The following is a 21,211-nucleotide window of genomic DNA, read 5'->3' as shown; positions in this document are numbered from 1 at the left end:
GGGACGGGGGGCCAACGGCGTTATTCAGCTCATGCAGCAGGGGTGGCAATAGCAAACAAACACACACAAAAGTGGGCACGGCGCACTCGGTAAACAGTAGGGTATCAATATGTGTTTGCTTTTCAACAGCCTATGCAAAGTAGAGGCATAATAGGGCAGCCAAATGTGGGCTGACGTCATTTTGTGGCCAAGAAGTGTGGATCATAAGCCTAATGAAAGAGATTTGGTTATGTAGGCTAGTACTAACTTCTTTGTGCTCCTGGCCAAGCTGCTAAATAGTTGTAGACAGTGGCATTTATTATATTTCATAGCCTAATATAAAAGTCTAATGATAAACAGAGCAGCATATTTATTTACAGTGGTGGAAAAAGAACTGAAAATGTTTACTCAATAAGGCAGTTACATGGCTAGAACTGTTAAAGTAAAACGTTTACAGATGATAAATACTAGTATATAAGTATAGTGTTACTGTAAGTCAATTTTAGTAGCATTTTTATGATCACCGTTTACTCTAAATCAAGCCGTTTGAAACAACAATCCCCCAATTTTCCGTGGTTCTTATCATGGCGGTGATGTTTTGTGTGTTTGTCAATACAAAAAAAGAGCAGAGACAACCGTGAACTGGGACAATTAGGAGTTTGGGGGAGTTCGGGACTTATTACAAGTACAAGTAGCTAGCACCTGCACGCTCAGCTCACATCAAGAAGGTCACGGGTCCGACTCACAGGCCCGGTCATTCTGTGTGGCGTTCTCTGTGTCCGGGTGGGCTTTTTCCGGGCTCCGGTTTACCCCATCAAGACCAAAATATGGACCTCCAGCTAAGGTCCTGACCAAGACTAGCCCTAAGCAGGTTGCCCCAGTGGCATTGAAGGGCGGGTCAAATATAGAGGACAATAAAGTGTACCTTAACTTCAACCAATGTATTAAAACATCAACTCAAAAATTTAAAACTACCCAAAAATGTAGGCAAACAGAGTCCCTTTGTGACTATGAAAAAGAACTACATCGGTATATGTTTAGTGCAAGAAGATCCTTATAAACAATGTATCTTTTCTCAGGATTAGTTCCTGTCTATCCTCGGGCTAATCTGGTTCTTTTCACACTTAACTTTGTGCGTCTGAAATCACTATGTTGAAATCCTGCCTGGATCATGATCACTGACATTATCCACTTGTACATCCTCCAGGCTCTGCGTCAGCCCAGCATCAGCGCAGCCAGCTTCATTTAGTCCTTCTACACGTCCCCTGGGTCTTCTCTCCTCCTCCTCCTCCTCCTCCTCCTCCTCCTCCTCCTCCTCCTCCTCCTCCTCCTCCTCCTCTCCCTGGTCATCCATCCCTCCATCCCTGTCTCCAACCAGCTGCTCCACTTTGCAGATATTTAACAGCTGTTTTGCACCCACACTTCTACACTGCATCTTTCCGTTTTTGGAAGTTTCCACTCTTGTTTGCGCTTGCTTAAAACATCACTGCCACCGTTTAGTTTTAGTGATATTATTTGTCTTGTAACCCCTGGTCACGCACCTTTCTGCTCCTCTCATCGCTCTTCAAAAACTGACTTGCATTTAACATTTGTGTTGTTGGCCGTTCATTCGATTTGTCGAAGGAAATATGCTTTACTAAACATATCATTTATTGAAGCTCTTGCGGTAACAGTGGTGTAGTCTGCCAAGCGCTCCCCCATTAACCAGAGGATCAGCTTTTCAATCCCACGCCTGAGTGCATATAGGGTTGTTGTGTCCCTGGGCAATACATTTTTGCCACAGAGTGAAACAAGTGAATAAATAACGATTGCAGTGTTATCTTGTGAAACTGTAATTTTTATAAAGGTGCTTTGAGTAACTTTTCTGGTGGACGGTTTGTCTTGCAATAAACATATCTAGCCAGGATTTATTTCATACTGGGTGTTTTTTTTTCTATTTTCTATTTATACATTCTTACTGCATGCGGGGTCGCCTCTCCACAGATCTGACCTGTAAGTTGGCCTGGTAGTGTCACCTACTTGTCTCCATGGAGCAAGATCATCTTAAGGCCACGCCTGCTTACCAGTATAAATGACCTTCCAGGCTGCTGCCCGCTCTGTGCAGATGATAGAGTCGTAAACCTAAAACCTACATAAAACTGAGCACATTCTTTAGATAGCTCTTTTAGTTCTTCTTCAAGAAGTCGAAGAGACAAAATATTTCTGAGTCATAATTGATAGCAATCTAACGTTTCAAAGCCAAAAGGATTTCCAAACTTGAATCGGCATCGTTTGGATATCCTCCAAAAACAAAAACTGTTGACAGATCCTGTGTTTTCTGGTGTGCCTGTGCAGCGTCAGGACTCTCAGACCAAAGCCAGAGCCTCTGTCAGTGGAGACTGCAGTTCCAAAGTTCAGAACATCTTTTGGACAGTCCAGGTTTTCCTTCAATAAACCTTCAGCCTGTGAACGCTCTCTGTTCTGCAGACTGACCTGAACAGATTTAGCAAACATCTGAAATCGGGGCAGAGTGGCACACATGATCATTTTGAGTGAAATTCATGTTTTTGATATTATTGTATACCTATAGTGCCTTTATTAATTTATAATGTTATTGTATTGAATTGTTCTAAAAGCCTCCTATAAACTCGTGTTGAAAATTAGCATTTTTGCTATAAAACTTGAACAAATGCATCTTATTTATTTGATATATGCTATCATATATCAAATAAATAAATATATTTATAGAAATAAATTTAAAAATCTCATCAGTTCTCGGAAGCTAAGCAGGACAGGTTAGTACTTGGATGGAACACCAGGTGCCACAGCAAGAGGAAATGTCGTGTACTTCACTCACATTGCCTAGGTAAGCACTTTGACTGCCTTGAAGGTGGAAAAGCGCTATATAAATACAATTAAATAATGTAAATACGCTGTAATACTAATGCCAGACTATAGAATATTTCTGGAAAGCTATAACATCTCCAGAGACTAAAGACATCAAGTAGCGTAATATAACTCTAGAAAAGAAAAGTTACATGATGCACCTTTAATTATTCCTACAATATTGAGACCAACACCTACATTTGATCTTGCATTAGTTCAGTGTGAATAATTCATTGTCAACATTTTCATTTATATACGTCTTCTTAATACTAGAGATAGCCAATATATGTACTTTTAGTGTATAAGCTTTAAAAATCCAGTATAAGCCAATATTTGGTTTGGGCTGACAAACTGATTTAAGGAAAGTTATAGAGCTTTAGTAAAACAGGGATGTGGATGTCTAGAATGGAGTCTTTTTATTATACTATGTACTGTACACTGCATTTGACCCATTTTTCTGGAGCAAAGGGCAGTGGGCTGAGGATTTTATCTACTTTTTAGGTCGATGGGGGGCCGGAGGAAACCCACCCAGACAGGGGGAGAAACCTGCAAACTCCATAAATCATATATTTCTGGGGTAAATGGTCAAAATTGGCCATACATTATAGTAAAATATTGGCAGACCTTATCGGGCCATGGGCTTCTCTGGATTTGAATACATGTATTGCCATCGGTCATGAAAACATACAGTTCTATCTCTACTTAATACTTACCTGCTGGTCCCCATCCCTCTGTTTGGGAAACCCTGGTCTATTGCATAAAAACACATGCCTCAGATTATCGCCTCCTACTTTCTCTCCACAGAAACAGCAAATATCAAAGAGAAGAAAGTGTGTGTGCAGTTCTACATAATCCCCCAAATCTAAACCTACACAGTGGATAAAGGAGGGGCGCGAGCGGCCATGATGCTGCTGTAGACGGTGTAGGCTGGACACGTCTATGGAGACCCACAGCGTGACATGATTTATGGCTCGCTCAGGCGCTCCAGGCAGACACTCTGGCTTTCCTCTGAGGTGGCTGTCTCACCTCCACCCTCTGTGACCTATACTGGTGTAGTGTAGAGTGCACGGCTCTGTTTGACTGGGCAGCAGAAATACAGTGGCTGGGTAGAGTAGCAGGTGCACTCAGATGTTTATGGTGAAATGCTGTGGTCAGGGAAAAACAGAAAAGGGAAGAAGACACTGGAAAAAATCTGAAGTTTGACTTTGTTACGTTTTAGGCCAGTGAACATACATTGCGTTGCAGTGGAAAATATAATGTTAATTTGAGAGTATTTAAGGATGGTTGGGTTAGTTTGAGGATCATTTAATAAGATGTGCAAAATGTTTATGTAAATCGTGCCTATTTGTTTATAGAATCTGCAGTAAGTATTTTAAGAGTTTTGCCGCTGTACAGATATATTGTAAAAGCAGCTCTTTGGGTGAAAATGAGACCGATGTGCACTGTCTCCATCTAATTATAGAGGGTTTTATTCTTGCCAGTGGCAGGGAGTGTGCTGTTAGCATGCTAGTTGTTGTTAGCTTAGCTTTATCGGGCCAGCAAAACCCGCTCTAGCCGCTGAAAGTTATGAAACACAATGCAGGGAATAATTAGGACGGTTGTAATAAGGGAGGAAATGTAAACAGTTTTAAATGACCTAGTTTTGTTTTTTATGTTTTAAAGAATGTAAAAATCATCAGGTGCATTAAGTGATATTTCTTTACTTATACAATGCCTTCTGATCAAACCTCAGCTAATACACTGCTAAGTCATGTTCTAGCACATTTCCACTGGTCTGAACCTCATTATCGGGATACACAAACAATATGGAGATGTTTCTCTTTGTCAATAAACCCATTTATGATTAATTAAATGATGCTTCCAAGCTTTCTATTTTGTAAAAAAGGATATTTATTAAATATAATATTATTTAAAGGTGCATTGTTTAGCTTTCCTGGTGGAGAGTAGTATATATATGGCTGTTCTATCTCCATGGCGTCACCAGGCCAAGTTACAGGTCACTAAGAATCTTTGTGGCTCATGGTATTTTTGAGCAATAAAAAGACCTGTAATTAAATTCATTGTAGTCATTATGTCTTAGGCCATACTGTACATTCAAGGCAAGCAATAACATTGCAATGAATACAAGCTCTTATACTTGTCCAGGACCTATGGGTTTTTCTCAGTTTCTTAATAACAAGTAAATTCTCATTTTTTATTCTGTTCATCGCAAACCATAATGCTGATCTAAAACGGCTTATAGAATAGAAACAGGTCCATTGACTTCCTGTTCAAAACCGCAGAACTGATAAGCCCCGCCTCTTCATAGTGACAACAGCAGATTGTCATTTACATGAAAAGTGTCCACATGACATATTAGAACATGTGACTCAGAGTCTTCATTTTTCTAATATCTCAACTAAGTACAGGGATGAGGGCGTTTCATTTTATCTCAAGAGGAAAACGTTTACTCAGAAGTACTGGTGCAATTAGTCATGCGTTTATGCAATTCTTTTTAAAATGATAAGGTTATATTACACTTTGAAATAGCATCCTACATTCATAGTAAATAAATGCTTGCAATAGCTAGTAGTATTTTATGAAGAACACTTGAGTGAAGCCCTGAGTGTCATGTGCAGTAGTAAACAACCTCCCCCACTGCCAGTCCCATACTTCATTCTGTCCCTTTTTACAGTGCACGTAAAAGAGTAGATAAACTTTACAATCCAGCGGCACTGTAGGTATATTTGTGGCATCAGAACTGCCTAGCATGGCGTGGGCACTCTCCTCGTGGGTTATACCACTCTGGGCAGCAGGCTGTTGGACCCCCACCCCCACCAACCCAGTCCCTGCTGCGTAAAAGAAGCCAAGCTCAGTCCATTATAGGCGGGCAGTAATAGCTTCAGGAACCTGGGAGCCTCTGGAGACATGCTCATTAGCCTATTCCTCTCTCATAAAGCCCCCTATCCATCACCCATAAGAGCAGGCACATTTGTATGCAGACGGACCACGTTCTGGAAGTGCTCTGTGTATGTCCTGCTCTGTCTGTGTGAACGCCGTGGAGCAACTGAGGACACTACATTGTTGCTGTTGTATTTATTTGGATACATATTTGATAATGGTTTAACTGTGTCAAAATCACATAACATAAAGTAATCTACTATCCCACCATTATTTTGGGGAAACATCCTTAGTGTCATTGCAATTAAATGTAGCTTGGTAAATAGATATTGTGTTATTTTTATATTAATAGTGGCACTGTAATTTTGGGATATATTATGCAGCCCTTAATCAAACCAAGATGTCTTTGAAAATTACATGTGACAGTTCCCAGTGACCTTTGGGATCTTTGGATCTAGAGCAATGGCAGGACTCCAGACTTTATTTTATTGGGGTGGCCCAAGGGTGGCACCAGGTCAAGACTTTAGGCGATCATTTTGAGAATGTAACCTTCAATTAAATATGGTTTGTGTAACTTAAAATAATATGATTTCTAAAGATTTATGTCCATGTCCTCTTTTTTGTTTTAATTTGGTGCAATATAAATGTGTTATTTATTCCCTATCCACCTTATTCCAGAACCCCGTCCGAGCGCCGCCATATGACGTAATCCTTCTTCCAGTTGTATTAGTGAACATACTGAGAGAAAAGAGAAAATGAGTTCTACACAGACTAAAAAGCCGTTTTCGGGGCGCCCGGGGAATCTTTACATTGTTGATTGTTGGTCACATGAACATAGGACATTTTACACAACTCAATCTACTTTATTTTAGCAGCAAGACTTTCCCATCGTTCTCCATTTAAACCAATGGAGTTCCCTCTTGACCAGAAGTGATTACAACGGAAGTGCTGTCGGCGTAAAAAAGAGGGGAAAGTGGGCGTGGCGGAATGAGGCCACTCCCTAGTAACGCCACTGGCTTCAGGTTACTTGGTTCATAGGAGTACCTAGAGGCCAATATATGCATGTTTTAGGCAAATAAAACCTCTATTTAAAAAAACTGTTAATTATGTTTTTTTTTATTGCCTGAACCAAAAACAATAATATTTTGTGATACATTGTTCATCATCCTATAAGACGTGTCTAAATCCTCCTGTAAATATGCAAATTTGACATAAGCAGCAGGGCATATTATCAAGAATTTATTATTCAAATATATTCCTCCTTCTGAATCCCCGGACGACAGGCAGTTCTGGTCAGGTAAACGTCACAAAGAAAACATTTGCGCTTACAGTACAAAGGTGGCATGCCGCTGGGTAAGCAAACGTGTTGAACCAAGTCTTTTCTTCCTTTAGCATTAAGCGTAGACATAAAAAGAGGAGATTTATTGGCACGTCGTAGCATCTGCAGGGGCCACAAAGAGGTGAGCAGGGCCTTTATCCCGAGGCAGCTGCGTACACTGGCCTACTGTAATCGCTGTGGTCACATTTTTGGGTGGAATTCTGAGTTTCCTTAGTGTGATGTCATCAATATTTTGTGTGAGTTTTTGTTTTGTTTTTTGAAAGCTATTGCCATTTTCAACATATTAAATTATGCACAATAACCTATATTTATAATATTTACACTAGGAATTATTCTACCAAATAAAACAAATTTAATCGTAAAACCTGTGATGTGCACTTTAACTATCACATTTTTCTTAATGAATTGCACTTTAATCCATCCATCTTCTGCCGCTTTATCCGGGGCCGGGTCGCGGGGGCAGCAGTCTGAGCAGGGACTCCCAGACTTCCTTCTCCCCAGACACTTCCTCTAACTCCTCCAGGGGGATCCCGAGGCGTTCCCAGGCCAGCCGAGAGACATAGTCTCTCCAGCGTGCACTTTAATGATCCACCTAATCCACCCAAACAACAACAAGTGCCATCTATTTGAACAATTTAACATCACGCCTGTTACGGTTCTCTATGATCCAGAATGTCCTTTATAAACCACCTTGTCTTTGGGAGCAGAAACCCCCCAACGCCTTTAGTACTGTAAATGACTGTAAATGACAGTGAATTACCGTTTCTACAGTCATGTGTGCAGCGTGTACCCATGTAGACACACAGACACACAGACACACACACACACACACACACAGACACACAGACAGACATACACACACAGACACACACACACAGACACACAGACACAGACACACACACACACACACACACACAGACACACACACACACACACAGACAGACACACACACACACACACAGACACACACACACACACACAGACAGACACACACAGACACACACACACACACACACAGACACACACAGACACACACACACACAGACACACACACACAGACACACACACACAGACACACACACACACACACACACACACACACAGACACACACACACAGACAGACACACACACACAGACACACACACACAGACACACACACACACACACACACACACACACACACAGACACACACACACACACACACACACAGACACACACACACAGACAGACACACACACAGACACACACAGACACACACACACACACACAGACACACACACACAGACACACACACACACACACACACACAGACACACACACACAGACAGACACACACACACAGACACACACACACAGACACACACACACACACACAGACACACACACACACACACACACACACACAGACACACACACACAGACACACACAGACACACACACACACACACACACACACACACAGACACACACACACACACACACAGACACACACACACACACAGGCAGAGAGCTGGGGGTGTCCTCAGAGAGCAGGTACCTGGGGAGGGGACACTTTGGCACAGGCAGAGCTGGAGTCAGTCACTTGGACCCCAGGCTAAGAGCTAGAATACAGCAGCAGCATAGATAAGCGCAAATCCTGTTTGTGCTCGCCTCCTCTGCCTGCCTCTCTCTCTTTCTCTCTCTCTCTCTTCTCTTCTCTTGTCTTATTTCCCATCAGCCCAAGCTCATGTGTGTGGTGGGTTCTGTGGCAGCTGTCTGAAAACCTGAGTAAGTGCGCAGAGGCTAATAGGCCATAGAGGTCAAAACATTTAGGGTGATGAAATATGCTATGCTTTTTCATATGAAACCATATACATATAATCAGTTTGCATTTTGTTCATTGTAAACCGCAATATCTATGTAAAATGGCTTATTCATAGAAAATGGTTCCATGACAGAAACTGCAGAACTGATTCTCATCTTTGACTCTCTGACATACTGACATTCCATTTGACTTTAAAACAATGTAGCTACGATGTAAAATTCCAACCATGGACTCAATAGATGGATACCTGTGGAATGTACATTAAGCTGCAGCAAAAAAAGTACCGTAATAACAAGGAGATGGATGGCAACAACAGCACCAACTGTCAAGGACGGGACATGAATAATCGGACATTTTTGCATATTTTTTAAATTTGAAAATGGACAAATTTGCCACTGGGACAAAAGGGACAGGTACAAAGGAGACATATGCCAGATTGAATTTATAGGGACATTATTTTGGCATTTACACTTCCGTCTATAGTTGTGTTTCTTTTTATTTAGTTTTCGTTTGGATTGAATAAAAAATAAATTAAAGAAAGAAAAATGGCACCTATAAACTCTACATGTACGAATGTTTTTTTATATAATAGATAGATAGATACTTCAACAGACCTCTGTGGGGGAAGCAATCCATTATCTTTTATGTACAAAAGCTGCTTTATCACCCTCTGTTCAACAACTACAAGAGCAAACACAGACTTTATCTTTTGTGCCAAATACAGACACGAAGAATGTATTGGTCCAACTGCTCCAATTAGTATAAATATCCAAGAAGTTTTAGTACCAGCAGAATAATCCATTTACTTTTCAACAACCTCCATTAAGACTCATTTTGTGCTTGAATTAATTGTGCTTAAAATGCACATAATTCTGCAGGAAAAAAAGAAGGAAAATGTTTCATACTGAATCAACTGAGTCATCACCCATGCCAGACCACGCCCCCTTCTATGACGCGTTACCTACTGTATCTTTAGCAGTGGGCGGGGATAGAGGGTAGATGAAAACATGCAGGAATCAATTCAACTTTGACAAAAAGCTCATAATACCCGAAACAATCAATCCAAACTGAATTAATAAAGTGTTTTTGTTACAAAATACTTAACAAAAAGTCCTTTATAGCCGATGAAAAACAATACGGTCCATCTACTTGCTTGTACTACTTGTTACTCCTGGTTAAACTCTGCAGAAGGTCATGCAAATGCAACCCAGAACCGACAATGAAAAATGGGGAAAGTGTGTGAACTAAAAAGCAAAGTAAGTACATCTCACCTCGCACTTCTTCTTTGTGGATTTTTGAACGCTTCTGTCTGTGACCAAATAGAGGAATAAGCTCATGATTTCACTTAAAAGGTCTGGATGTTTAAAGAGTTTGCAGAGAAGTGAGAATCTAAAGGGCGAAAGTAACAGTGTGGGTGAAACTGAAATGAACACTCTATTTTAGCTGCTGCAGATCTGAAGAACACGTGACAATTTTGACCAGAATAATACATTTGAGAGTGAAACAGTACTTTTCACCGTTTATTGTTCGATTCTACCTTAATTTACTTCAAAATGATAAATAAGACGTTACTTCCAGATGATTATTCTTACAGTTACCCTTATTTGAGGAGTAGTTTCAACAATTACTTCTTTACTCTTCTTGAATAATGTACATTCTTGGATCTCTACTTTGTACTTTAACTTGACTAATATTATTTGAAGGAATATCATCGCACCCACCTTTGATTATTATAGTGTAGATGTATTTGTCCTGTATTAACCTAACAAAAAATGTGTGTCAGTGTATTTTTGCTTTATCAAAAATAGATGCAAAGACTTCCTCTCCAGAACAGTTCATTTGCGATGCTGTGATGTGTTGCAATGTAGACAGTGCACACATTTAGCTGTTTCTAAAGCTTTCTTCACATTGAAATGAATTGTTATCTTGAGTTCTCTGACAGGCCAAACAAACCCTGCAGTGAGAGGGCAGTGGGGGGGCTCTGTTTATTTACACTCTAATGCGAAGCTCAAACTTGTGTGCTTAAGGTGGATTCGGCTATTTGCATTTGAAAGTTTAGCAGCTTGAACCAGCATGGTGTTCTTTAAAGCACCGCTGACCTGAAGAGGATATACATAAGTGAGGGCTGTAACAGTAACTGCAGGAGGTACTTTGCTGTTGGCACTCTGTTTGATGCTTTGTCGTGTTAGAGATGAAGCCGGTTGACCCTAAAACACCAAAAATCATATGTCGTTTTTGCATTTAAAGTCCATTTTGTGGTAGCTTTGGAGCGATGTAGCATAGTGGTTTGATACTTGAACAGAAAATGCATAAAAAGTAAGTTTGTTTGCCACAATTAGCTTTTAGATGTAGGTATTATGGTAGGATTATTTACCATTTGTAGAGTGTGCAATGAGCTCGGAGTGCGCAGTAAAAACAACCACATAAACTATAAAATGGACAAAGTTACAAAACTCTAAATGTACCAAGATACATATAGTATATATATTAAAAAGATTATATTGCTGAAATATGTTTTGTCGCTTTTAATTTGTTATAAATATTTTTTGTTGATGCTTTAGTGAATCAATGTATTTCTAAAAACCACAGTATATAACTCTTTGGCCCAAAAATCGACTAAGTGCATCTTTTTTTTTTTCATTTTTGGGGTTGTATACCACTGAAAAAAACAGAAAAAACGTGTGTTCTTCCGTGAGTGTGCTTGCTTCTCCACAAACCTGACTCTTACTTGGCCTGGAGGAGCTGCCTCCTGCTTGTTTCCATGGAAATGTTGTATGTATGGAATAATGGAGAATATTCAGAAGTGTCGTTTTAACTTTCTATTTCCATGGAATTTATGTACCACTCAGAAAGTTGCATACTGCTGCTTTAAATAGATTTGAGCTGATGGAGAGTTTTTGTTTCATTTTCAGTTCAATACATTTAAACAAGTGAATTCTCAGCTGCTCTCCCTGTTATCTTTACCAGCTCTGTAAAAACACTCACTTCCTCTTTCCTTGTCTCCACTCCTGCATCTTTGCCCCCCTTCATAGCCCTCTCTCTCTCTCTCTCTCTCTCTCTCTCTCTCTCTCTCTCTCTCTCTCTCTCTCTCTCTCTTTCTCTCTCTCTCTTTCTCTTTCTCTCTCTCTCTCTCTCTCTCTCTCTTTCTCTCTCTCTCTCTCTCTTTCTCTCTCTCTCTCTCTCTCTCTCTCTCTCTCTCTCTCTCTCTCTCTCTCTCTCTCTCTCTCTCCCTCTCTCCCTCTGTTTCCCCCCTCTCTCACCCTCTTTACCTCTCTCCCATATTCCCCCAGCCTCTCTCCCCCGCTCTCCCCCGTTGCCCTTGTCTCTGCTCCCTCCTCGTCTCCAGATGGGTGGCAGAGAAGAGCAGCTTGCTGTGGTCAGGCCAATTATTTACATAATTATGATCTCCCACTTAACCACATGATCCTTTACCTGGGTGTGGGCAATTAAAGGCAGCAGCATCATTATGCAGATTATGCTAATGTGGCCAGATGTGGAACGCACCAGGCTAACAGGCTAACAGGCTAACATGTGCAGCGCCCACCAAGTGTCTGTGAGGAAAGTACACATGCTCCAGAGTCCAAAGGCACTTGTACTGCAAATAAGACCATGTTGTTTGTGAATCGACTGCGTGGTTCACAGGTTTGAATACTGTCAATGTATCTGTCTGGAGCAGTGTTTCTCAAACTATGGTGCTACTGTACATGGAGCTCTTTCAGGTGGTACACATGGTCCTCTAAGGTCCTCTGCACCGCTGATATTTGCTGAATTTAGTCTAATGAGTCAATTTAATATTTTTGTTCTCCTTTGGGTTACTCCTTATTTAGAAAAAAAGTAAAGCAGTTGTCTTACTGTTCCTTAGAGCTAGTTCAGCAACCAAAGTTTGACCACCAATGGTCCATGAGTTGCGACATTCTAGAATTATATGGTCCTTGAGGACCACTTGAGTGCAGACTTGCTGTGTTTTAAAGTCACACTATGTAACTTTTCTAGTGAGGGTCTAGGATGAAAATGATTTATTATTATTATTATATTGTTGCTATGGAGTTTTTACTCTGTGCTATTGTAATAAAATGTGTGAGCTACTGTGTCCAAGTCATGTCCCATGTGGATCAAAAAAGTTTGTCAAAGTCTATTACACATGTTTTCAGGGCAAAGAAATATCTTGAAAAACATACTTATAAGGGGAGTCGCCTCTCCACAGATCTGACCTGTATGGTGGTGCCACCTGCTTGTCTGTAATGCCAAAGTGAGGAACATTCCAATCATCTATATACTCGTCCATTGCTCTTGACAGGTTGCCATTGGATATGTCAAACTCAAGGACAAATTCCAGCCTTTACTCAGTGAAAGCAACAGCAGCTTGGAACGGTGGCGCATTATCTACATTATGACGCACTCATGTTCTGCTTGCTGGTAACATCCATCCAACTGTCATTACCATCCCCACCCCCTAAAGAGCCCCCACCCTCACACACCCACACATGCACACACCCACACATACGCACACACACACTCACACGCACACACAGACAGTCAATCAATGATGTTTTATATGCTTCATGAGTCTGCAGATGGCGTGGGACCAACAGGGGCAAGTGGGCAGAACATCCCCAAGCTCACGACTCTGTCCTTTCTTCTCTGCCAGGGTTACACAACGGTGCTATTGCAATATTAGCCGACGCAAAATCCATATCACATTTTTCTGAGCATGTGAGAGTTTTAATTAAGTGGGACATATGCTAAATCAATCTATATGAGTTTTTAGCTATAATGTTATAATGGTAAATGGTCAAATTTATGTGATGCTTTTCTACCATCAAAGCACTGTAAGCGCTTTACATCAAGGAACCACTGACCATCCCACACACCACTGTACGCAGACACTGGGCAGTAGTCACCTGAGGTAGCTGGGATCGAACTGACCTGTGGGTCAGTGGATCTGACCGCTCTACCATGTTGTTTATGTGACCTTCAGATCAGAGGACAAGCACTCTTCCTGCACTAGTAATCCTGTATTCTGCATCTGTGCCTATTTTCAACTACCCCATACCACCGCCGTCTTACCTTTTATTGAAAACACATTTTTCAACACTAATCCATTACTTACTACTGTAAAAAACAATTCAAATTCTGCATTTTTTAACAGAAAGTCAATGGACACATTTCTATCAGTCACATTAGATCAATTTAGCCTTTTATAGTGAACAAAATGTAGAATACTGATCTAAGTATGTTATAGTTTCTTACAAAGTACTGGAAAAAAGCCTGCTATGTCTCCTTTAAAGGTTAACTGTGTAACTTTTCTGGTGGGGGGGTCAAGCATCTGATACTATTGCTTTGCCTGGCGTGTTTCCCCAAAATGACTAACGTATTGGAAAAAACACTGAGGCCTTCATATAGCTTTTTTCCACCTGGCCCACCAAAACAGGTTATTCAAAATCACATTTATTTTCACAGACAAACGGCTCTAATACTGTATAATGCATAACAAACTGAGAAGAAAAGCAATTCCCTGTAAAAATGATACAAGCAAATTGTTTCTGCTGTATTTAGATTGAGCTAATCCTCTGCCATCTGCTGTGATCATACAGTCATAACAGTTTACCCAGGGCCTGTTGTGTTGTATGTGAATCTGTGTGTGTCTGTGTGCGTGTGCATTGTCGTTACCACCTGAGGTCAAACAGTGCTGGCATTTGCCCAACTCTGGTTTAATCGTTTATTGTTAGGCCAGTTCAGATGACAATGAGGAGACCGTGACCTATAAAGCAGAGGTATTACTATATACAGGTTCATGCTACAGAGGTCATGGTTCTATAGTCTGCAGGTAATCCACAGTAAGGCAGGTCTTTCCATGTGGTACCTGTCAATGAGATGCGATTGTGAATGGGCTTTTGAAATAGCCTAATTAATTAAGTTGGGCCTCCAGGCATGAGTGACAAACATTCTTTGTGCTAAGTTGCTAAGTTGCTAATGTATAATGTGACAAAAAAGTTCTCGTTGCGTTAATAGACAATGCAATACCTTTTTGGGGACATCTAGTGGCAGAAATGATAACCGTAATTCTGTGCTGTAATCAGATAGTAGATTGTAAAAAGTTATATTTATGAACATTTTCACTTAAAATTCTTGTGATGTCAATTACTACATGAACTGTACAGAAGGGCAACGATGGCACATACATAAAATATACCCCACAAACGAATCAGTATCCACATTTTTAGAAATAGACTAGTATAGAAACACACACACACACACACATATATCCATAAAAAATGATTCCTCAAAACCCAACTTTATTTCCAAACTCTCATCACTGAAATAAGACATTATAGACTGTGCTAACCAAATTACAAACAAAAAATCCATCATAATGGTCAACATACACACAATAAATACAATATCTACAACAAACTCACTATTACCTGTCCCTTGCCTCACTAATCTACCTCAATAACTGTCACTTTTCTATTTATTTTTAGGAATTACTGTACATCCTTTATTTTGATGCTTCACAAGCAAGGACCACAACCCCAGTAACAATGCAAAGTGTTTATTGGCAGGCGAGAAACATGAAGTACACAAATGTACACAAATGGATGCCGTTTTGGGGCTTCTTGCAATGAGGGCTGTGGCTCCCGGGCCTCGATACCCCCATCTAGGAGATACATTTGAATAATTAGAACAATTAAAAAGAGTGTGGGGGGAAGGACACGACGTCATGAACACAGGTGTATGTGATCTGGATGCTTCAATAGTCGCCGCAGGGAGGGGCGTGGTCCTGCTCCCGAACTTAAGTTAACAAACTAATCTTCATTTTATATTTGTTCCCTGTCTTGTTTGCATTTTTAATATCAGTTGTGATGTGTATAACTTAGTTCATTATGTTATTTTCAGAATATGAATGTCTATTTTCTTGTATATATTTTTACATTGTTTATATGTATTACAATATGTTAAAAAATAAATAAATAAAAAGAATGGCTCAGGTGGAGGGCTGCATAATAGTTGCATAACTGTTGTAGCCTATCCACGTGTATTCTTATGTGGTTTACTATGAGGTTATGCAGATGACATCAAAACATTCCTAATTTTAGCAGTGAGTGTCAAAAACGTGTCAGTTGAGTGATGAAATCTGCTCCAGTAAGAACTCAAAAGACATCCACAATATGAAAGAGCTGCTGCAGCCTGATAACAAATATAAAGGTCAACTCAGAAAACCAGATAAACAACAGGAACACTGCAGCTACACTCACATTATCACTGATACGGACTTTGGGATGACACACTGATCACTTTCTTTCCTTAAAAAAACGTTTCTGAGGACCTTAATTGTTGTGGCTGAGCTGAATTGTCCTTTATCTCCCCCTGCCATATCTGTATAGTCAGAGCAACAACTGAGAAACTACTTCCAGTTTCCAGTTTTCCATATACAGTTAAGCAAATGAAACCTGCATGGACTCATTTTTCAAATAAAAAAATAGTCAGGGCGTAACCTCAATTCTTTCAGCTTCCTGCTCCTCCAACTCAAAAGACTATTAAACAAAAAAAAATGTCATCGTTCTGAAACCCATTGCTAGCCTTTATTTTCCCACATAAAACAAAATTACTGTTTCCAGACTTAACTGTTTACCTCCATTTGACAGCACTACACTTGAACCATCCCCACGTTTCTGTCATGCCCCTGAGCGTCTTTTGTTTTTCGATACATCTTTTCTTTTCCTTTGTGCTGAACCTCACCACAGCCCTCCAGATGACACAATGCTTCAGACAGGTGTCACAAGCGCTATGGAAAACACAATGGCATCTCCGTCTGCGCCGCCGTCCTCTCTCCCTCTCACTAGCACGAGCATCACAGAGGCCTGCCCGCGTTGCCAGGTCTGCGAGTGCTTTTTAAGTGCATCCCCGGGTTAATTAAGACCTCATTACCGACACCAGCTCTCCGGCCAATTAGGAGGGCTCACTTTTTTTGCTTACATGTTTGTTTGCTGCTTCAGACATTACCCAACGTGTTTATACCCTTTATTTTCTCTTGGGAGCATAAAAAAATGAATTAGCTTGTTTTGTTTTTTTTGCATCTCGGTCTGTGCGTGGGCAGGTATTTATCACATGGTGGGGACTGAAATTTGCATACACAGTTCATTTATCGGGACAAAAATCAGGTCCAACATGAGGTAAAGCCTTCAATATAACATAATTTCAAGTTAAAATACAGGTGAATTTAGGTTAAGGGTCAAGGTCTAGGCTTGAAATCTATTCAAGCCAATAATGTCCTCACAAAGCAAGGTAACCCCAGTTATGTTGGTGGGTTGCATAGCTTGTGTGTGTTATCAAGCTATTGTCATCAGCTTTTATTCATCTCATTAATAACCGTGCCCTTGAGGTAGAGAGCGACGACCCCGTTTCTAAGAGCCACATGCGGCTGAGCGAAGGAGCCGGAGCACAAAGACTCGGTAAAAAGCGCGAGAGGGGCGATGATTGCACCATCCCACACGTGAGGAGGCCCGCAGCGAGGAAGAAAATACTAACACTAATGTCGGAAGAGTCAATGTTTACACTGAAAGGGGTGACAATACAACTATAGGGGGGATAAAAGATGGCTGCTGGATTCTTTGCACAAACAGGAAGGATGGTGTATTGTTTGAAATGTTGTTTTACTGGAACAAATCAAATGTAATTGTGGACATAATTTTCTAATGTTTCCAACAGTGGTTATATCAATTGCAAACAATTGTTGTGTCCTTCAGCAAGACACAGTAACACTCCAGCTGTATGAATGTGACTGGACTAAGCCCCCTTGAGGGGTTGTAAAGTACATAAACCCAAACCACTGTTTATTTTTATTTTTTTCTAAAGCATCACAAGACATCAATTAAATCAAATTAAATCACAGCATACATTGTCCCACATAAATGTCCCATTTAGTCCAAACATTGTCAAATTTTTCAATTTTCAATCGCAGTCCGAATGTAATCTTAAAAATGTCTTCTTCCATTCTCATGTCTGTTCCTATGTCAGTCCAGTCCTTGATCTTTGGTTCAGTTTGTGTCATCCATTTTTTGTAATGGCCTTTTTTGCTGTGGCCAGAAGTATGTTCCAGAGGTATCCATTTATTGTGTCCAATGCAGGGGTTTTGAGGCCCAAATACATAGTTATGAGAGTGAGTGGGATGACGATTTCAAACTGACTGCATTGCTTTGTCCAATTTCAGATTCTCAGTCCAATATTTCTGCGCCACAGGACAGTCCCAAAACACATGGTAATGGTGGTCTCCTGGCAACCACACACACAAAAATATATGTATCATATAATGCAATTGTCTACTATTACTAGTACTATTACTGCAACAAATAGTATTGTGTGAGACATTGCGTGAGACAGATTTAATATTAAAGTCTTGAAACTGGGATGGCCACCATTCTGCGGCCTTCATCTTGGGCTGTTTCATGCAGCCCTGGATTTAAAAAAAGGTCTGAACGCCTGTTCTGTTGCTCCTGGTCCTCCATGTTTGTCATGTTGGCTTCTCATCACACCAGCTGAGCCTGAACAGTGGCGCTCTGAGCCTGCAGGGCAGGTACAGCACAAGCCACACCGTAAGCGTGCATTCTACAGCCGCATGTGTATGTACATGTGACATCTACCATTAATCATAAACCCCATTGTCCTTGTAGCCTGTAACACACATCATGGAAATCAATGCAGGGGTCAAAACGCAGACACAAGCCCTGAAAATATCACAGAGGCTAATAAATAGGGCCCTAGCTAATACACCCGTCACACAGACACTTTCTCACCCGATCGAAGAGGTGGGTTACTGCACACATGAGTGGATGCAAACATGGAGGCTGTAGGGTAAATGTCAGGCCAGAGCATTCGATTGGCTCTTAAGACCTTTGGGTGCCGTTTGAGCCCGTGACTTTGGGGCCACTCCGTGGTCATGTAATTTGTCTTCAGGTGGGATCAATATGTGATTTTAGGGTTGTGTAAGAGACGTGCATGGATGTAAAAGTAGTAGTAGTTTTGAAATGTGTACTGTATATAAGTAATGGCCAGAACACACTATAGGATTTTACCATCCTAAGCTATTTTTAAACGTGAGACAAAAAATGCAGACCATAGACATGAGTGGAATAGTATGAGATTTTAAATATTATGATCTTTCCAGTGCAAAGACTGTGGAGAAGAGAAGAGAGAACAAGCAGGAAAAGGAGAAGAGAAGGAGGAAACAGAAAGAAGACAGACGGAGCAGAGAGAAGCACAGGAAGTCGTTTGTGCAGCTCCGCAGAACGATGCAGAGGGACACAGAGGGACGCAAAGGGAGGCAGAGGGACACAGAGGGACACAGAGGGACGCAAAGGGAGGCAGAGGGACACAGAGGGACACAGAGGGACACAGAGGGACACAGAGGGAGGCAGAGGGACGCAAAGGGAGGCAGAGGGACACAGAGGGAGGCAGAGGGACACAGAGGAGGCAGAGGGACACAGGGAGGCAGAGGGACGCAAAGGGAGGCAGAGGGAGGTAGAGGGACACAGAAGGAGGCAGAGGGACACAGAGGGAGGCAGAGGGACACAGAGGGAAACAGAGGGACACAGAGGGAAGCAGAGGGACACAGAGGGAAGCAGAGGGACACAGAGGGAAGCAGAGGGACACAGAGGGACACAGAGGGAAGCAGAGGGACACAGAGGCACACAGAGGGATGCAGAGGGAGGCAGAGGGAGGCAGAGGAACACAGAGGGAGGCAGAGGGAGGCAGAGGGAGGCAGAAGGAGAGGAAACGAGCCACTTTGTTCTGTGTGTGATGTCCCGCTCAGGTCACTGTGCCTCGCTGCACTCTCACTCACTCCCTCACACAGCTCTTTCTCTCTCTTTCATCCCTCTTATGTTCTGTCTCTTGTACTCCCTGCAACCCTCACTCCCCCTCCCTCTCTCGTTGCTTTATCTTTCTTCACCATCCCTCATCTCTCTCCTTCCTTCCTTCCTTCCTTCCTTCCTTCTTTCTCTCTCTTTCTCTCTCTTTTTTTCCTCCTTCCCCCTCTCCCGCTTTCCCAACAATTCTCCTGCCTCCGCGCCAGATCCTCATGCAGATATGTGTCATTAACCTGATTTTCCAGCCAGGCTTCAGCACACTCACCCTTCACCTAACTCGCTCCCTCTCTCTCTCTCTCTCTCTCTCTCTCTCTCTCTCTCTCTCTCTCTCTCTCTCTCTCAACATCAGTGAGGCTTGTGGCTGATGATACAGTCGCCACAGCAACGGCAGTAAGGGCCTGGGGGGAGGAGTGGGGGGTAATGATGGGGAGACACATCAGGAAGTGTGAGCAGAGTCAAGAGCTGTTTACACACATGTAAAAGTCAAGATGGAGAGAGAGAGAGAGGTGCTGAACCGGAGAGCGCAGAGGTGAGTCAAATACAGGACGTGAAGACATTTCTGCTACGACCCCCGTCACTTACCAAGGCTCCAAAATGGTATATATTGTGCCCATGGGTCTGTAATAAAAGTCTTAACATTTGGGAATAGGCATCTCAATTGTACATTTGAAGAGGACACACGGGACTCAATTCATACAAATAACAGACGAAATGTCAGTGATATAATTCATTCAATACAACATTCTCAATAGACATTACTGTACGCCATCAAGGCTCAAAAAATAGGTTTTAGCAGAAATGATGGTGCTTTGATGCCTGCTCAATGGTGACCAGACTCACCAGGCGGTTTAACCCTATCGGACGAGGCGCAGCTAAACACGAACGAGGATATTCTGAATAAAGAATTGAGGAAGTGTGTATAAGAAGTGGATACTAGGCTGAGATGAGCCCACTCCCACACTGAATATGTGGAAAGAACAAATGATGGATAATGCCGCATGTGAGAAGATGATGAGGAGGGTGAGTAAATGAAGTGGTGTCTGAGAAGTGGGACCGTTATTGTTTGTACATGTCTGCGGCTGTTCAAATATGAAATTGTCTAAATGTGAAAGGTTTTTTTTATCAACAACAAAAACATTTAGTTGTAAAATCATAAATATTGTTTGAATTAGACAGACTTCAGCCCTTCTTTACATTATGGCTGATATAGGTAACCGTTATGGAATTATCTCTACATTATGGATATGACAATCCTCTGCCCAAAACCACGTTTATAATAATCATGTTTACCAGGTTTGAGTGAAATACATAGTCTAACCTGTCATGTGCACTGTAAGAGTGAATCCTGCCAAGGGCCTCATATAGAAACACATGCAAAGTGAAGGTCTGGTCAAGGTCCATAGACTATAGTGTTTGTCAAACCATTACGTTTATTGTATATTGCAATTTTTAAATACACTTTTATCCAAACGAAAGT

At 41.4% G+C, this 21,211-nt stretch overlaps 1 protein-coding gene across 1 annotated transcript in view; it reads right to left on the bottom strand.

The window, feature by feature from the left end:
- Nucleotides 1-21,211, bottom strand: part of LOC140348540 (genetic suppressor element 1-like) — a 62,030-nt gene that overhangs the window by 35,936 nt on the left and 4,883 nt on the right. The window lies entirely within an intron of this gene.

The sequence above is a fragment of the Eucyclogobius newberryi genome, unplaced genomic scaffold (genome assembly GCF_026437365.1).
Source record: "Eucyclogobius newberryi isolate DKJ021-1_F unplaced genomic scaffold, fEucNew1.0.hap1 SCAF_7, whole genome shotgun sequence".
NCBI lineage: Eukaryota > Metazoa > Chordata > Actinopteri > Gobiiformes > Gobiidae > Eucyclogobius > Eucyclogobius newberryi.
The sequence above is the reverse complement of the archived record's forward strand: the minus strand, read 5'-3'. Positions and strand labels throughout refer to the sequence as shown.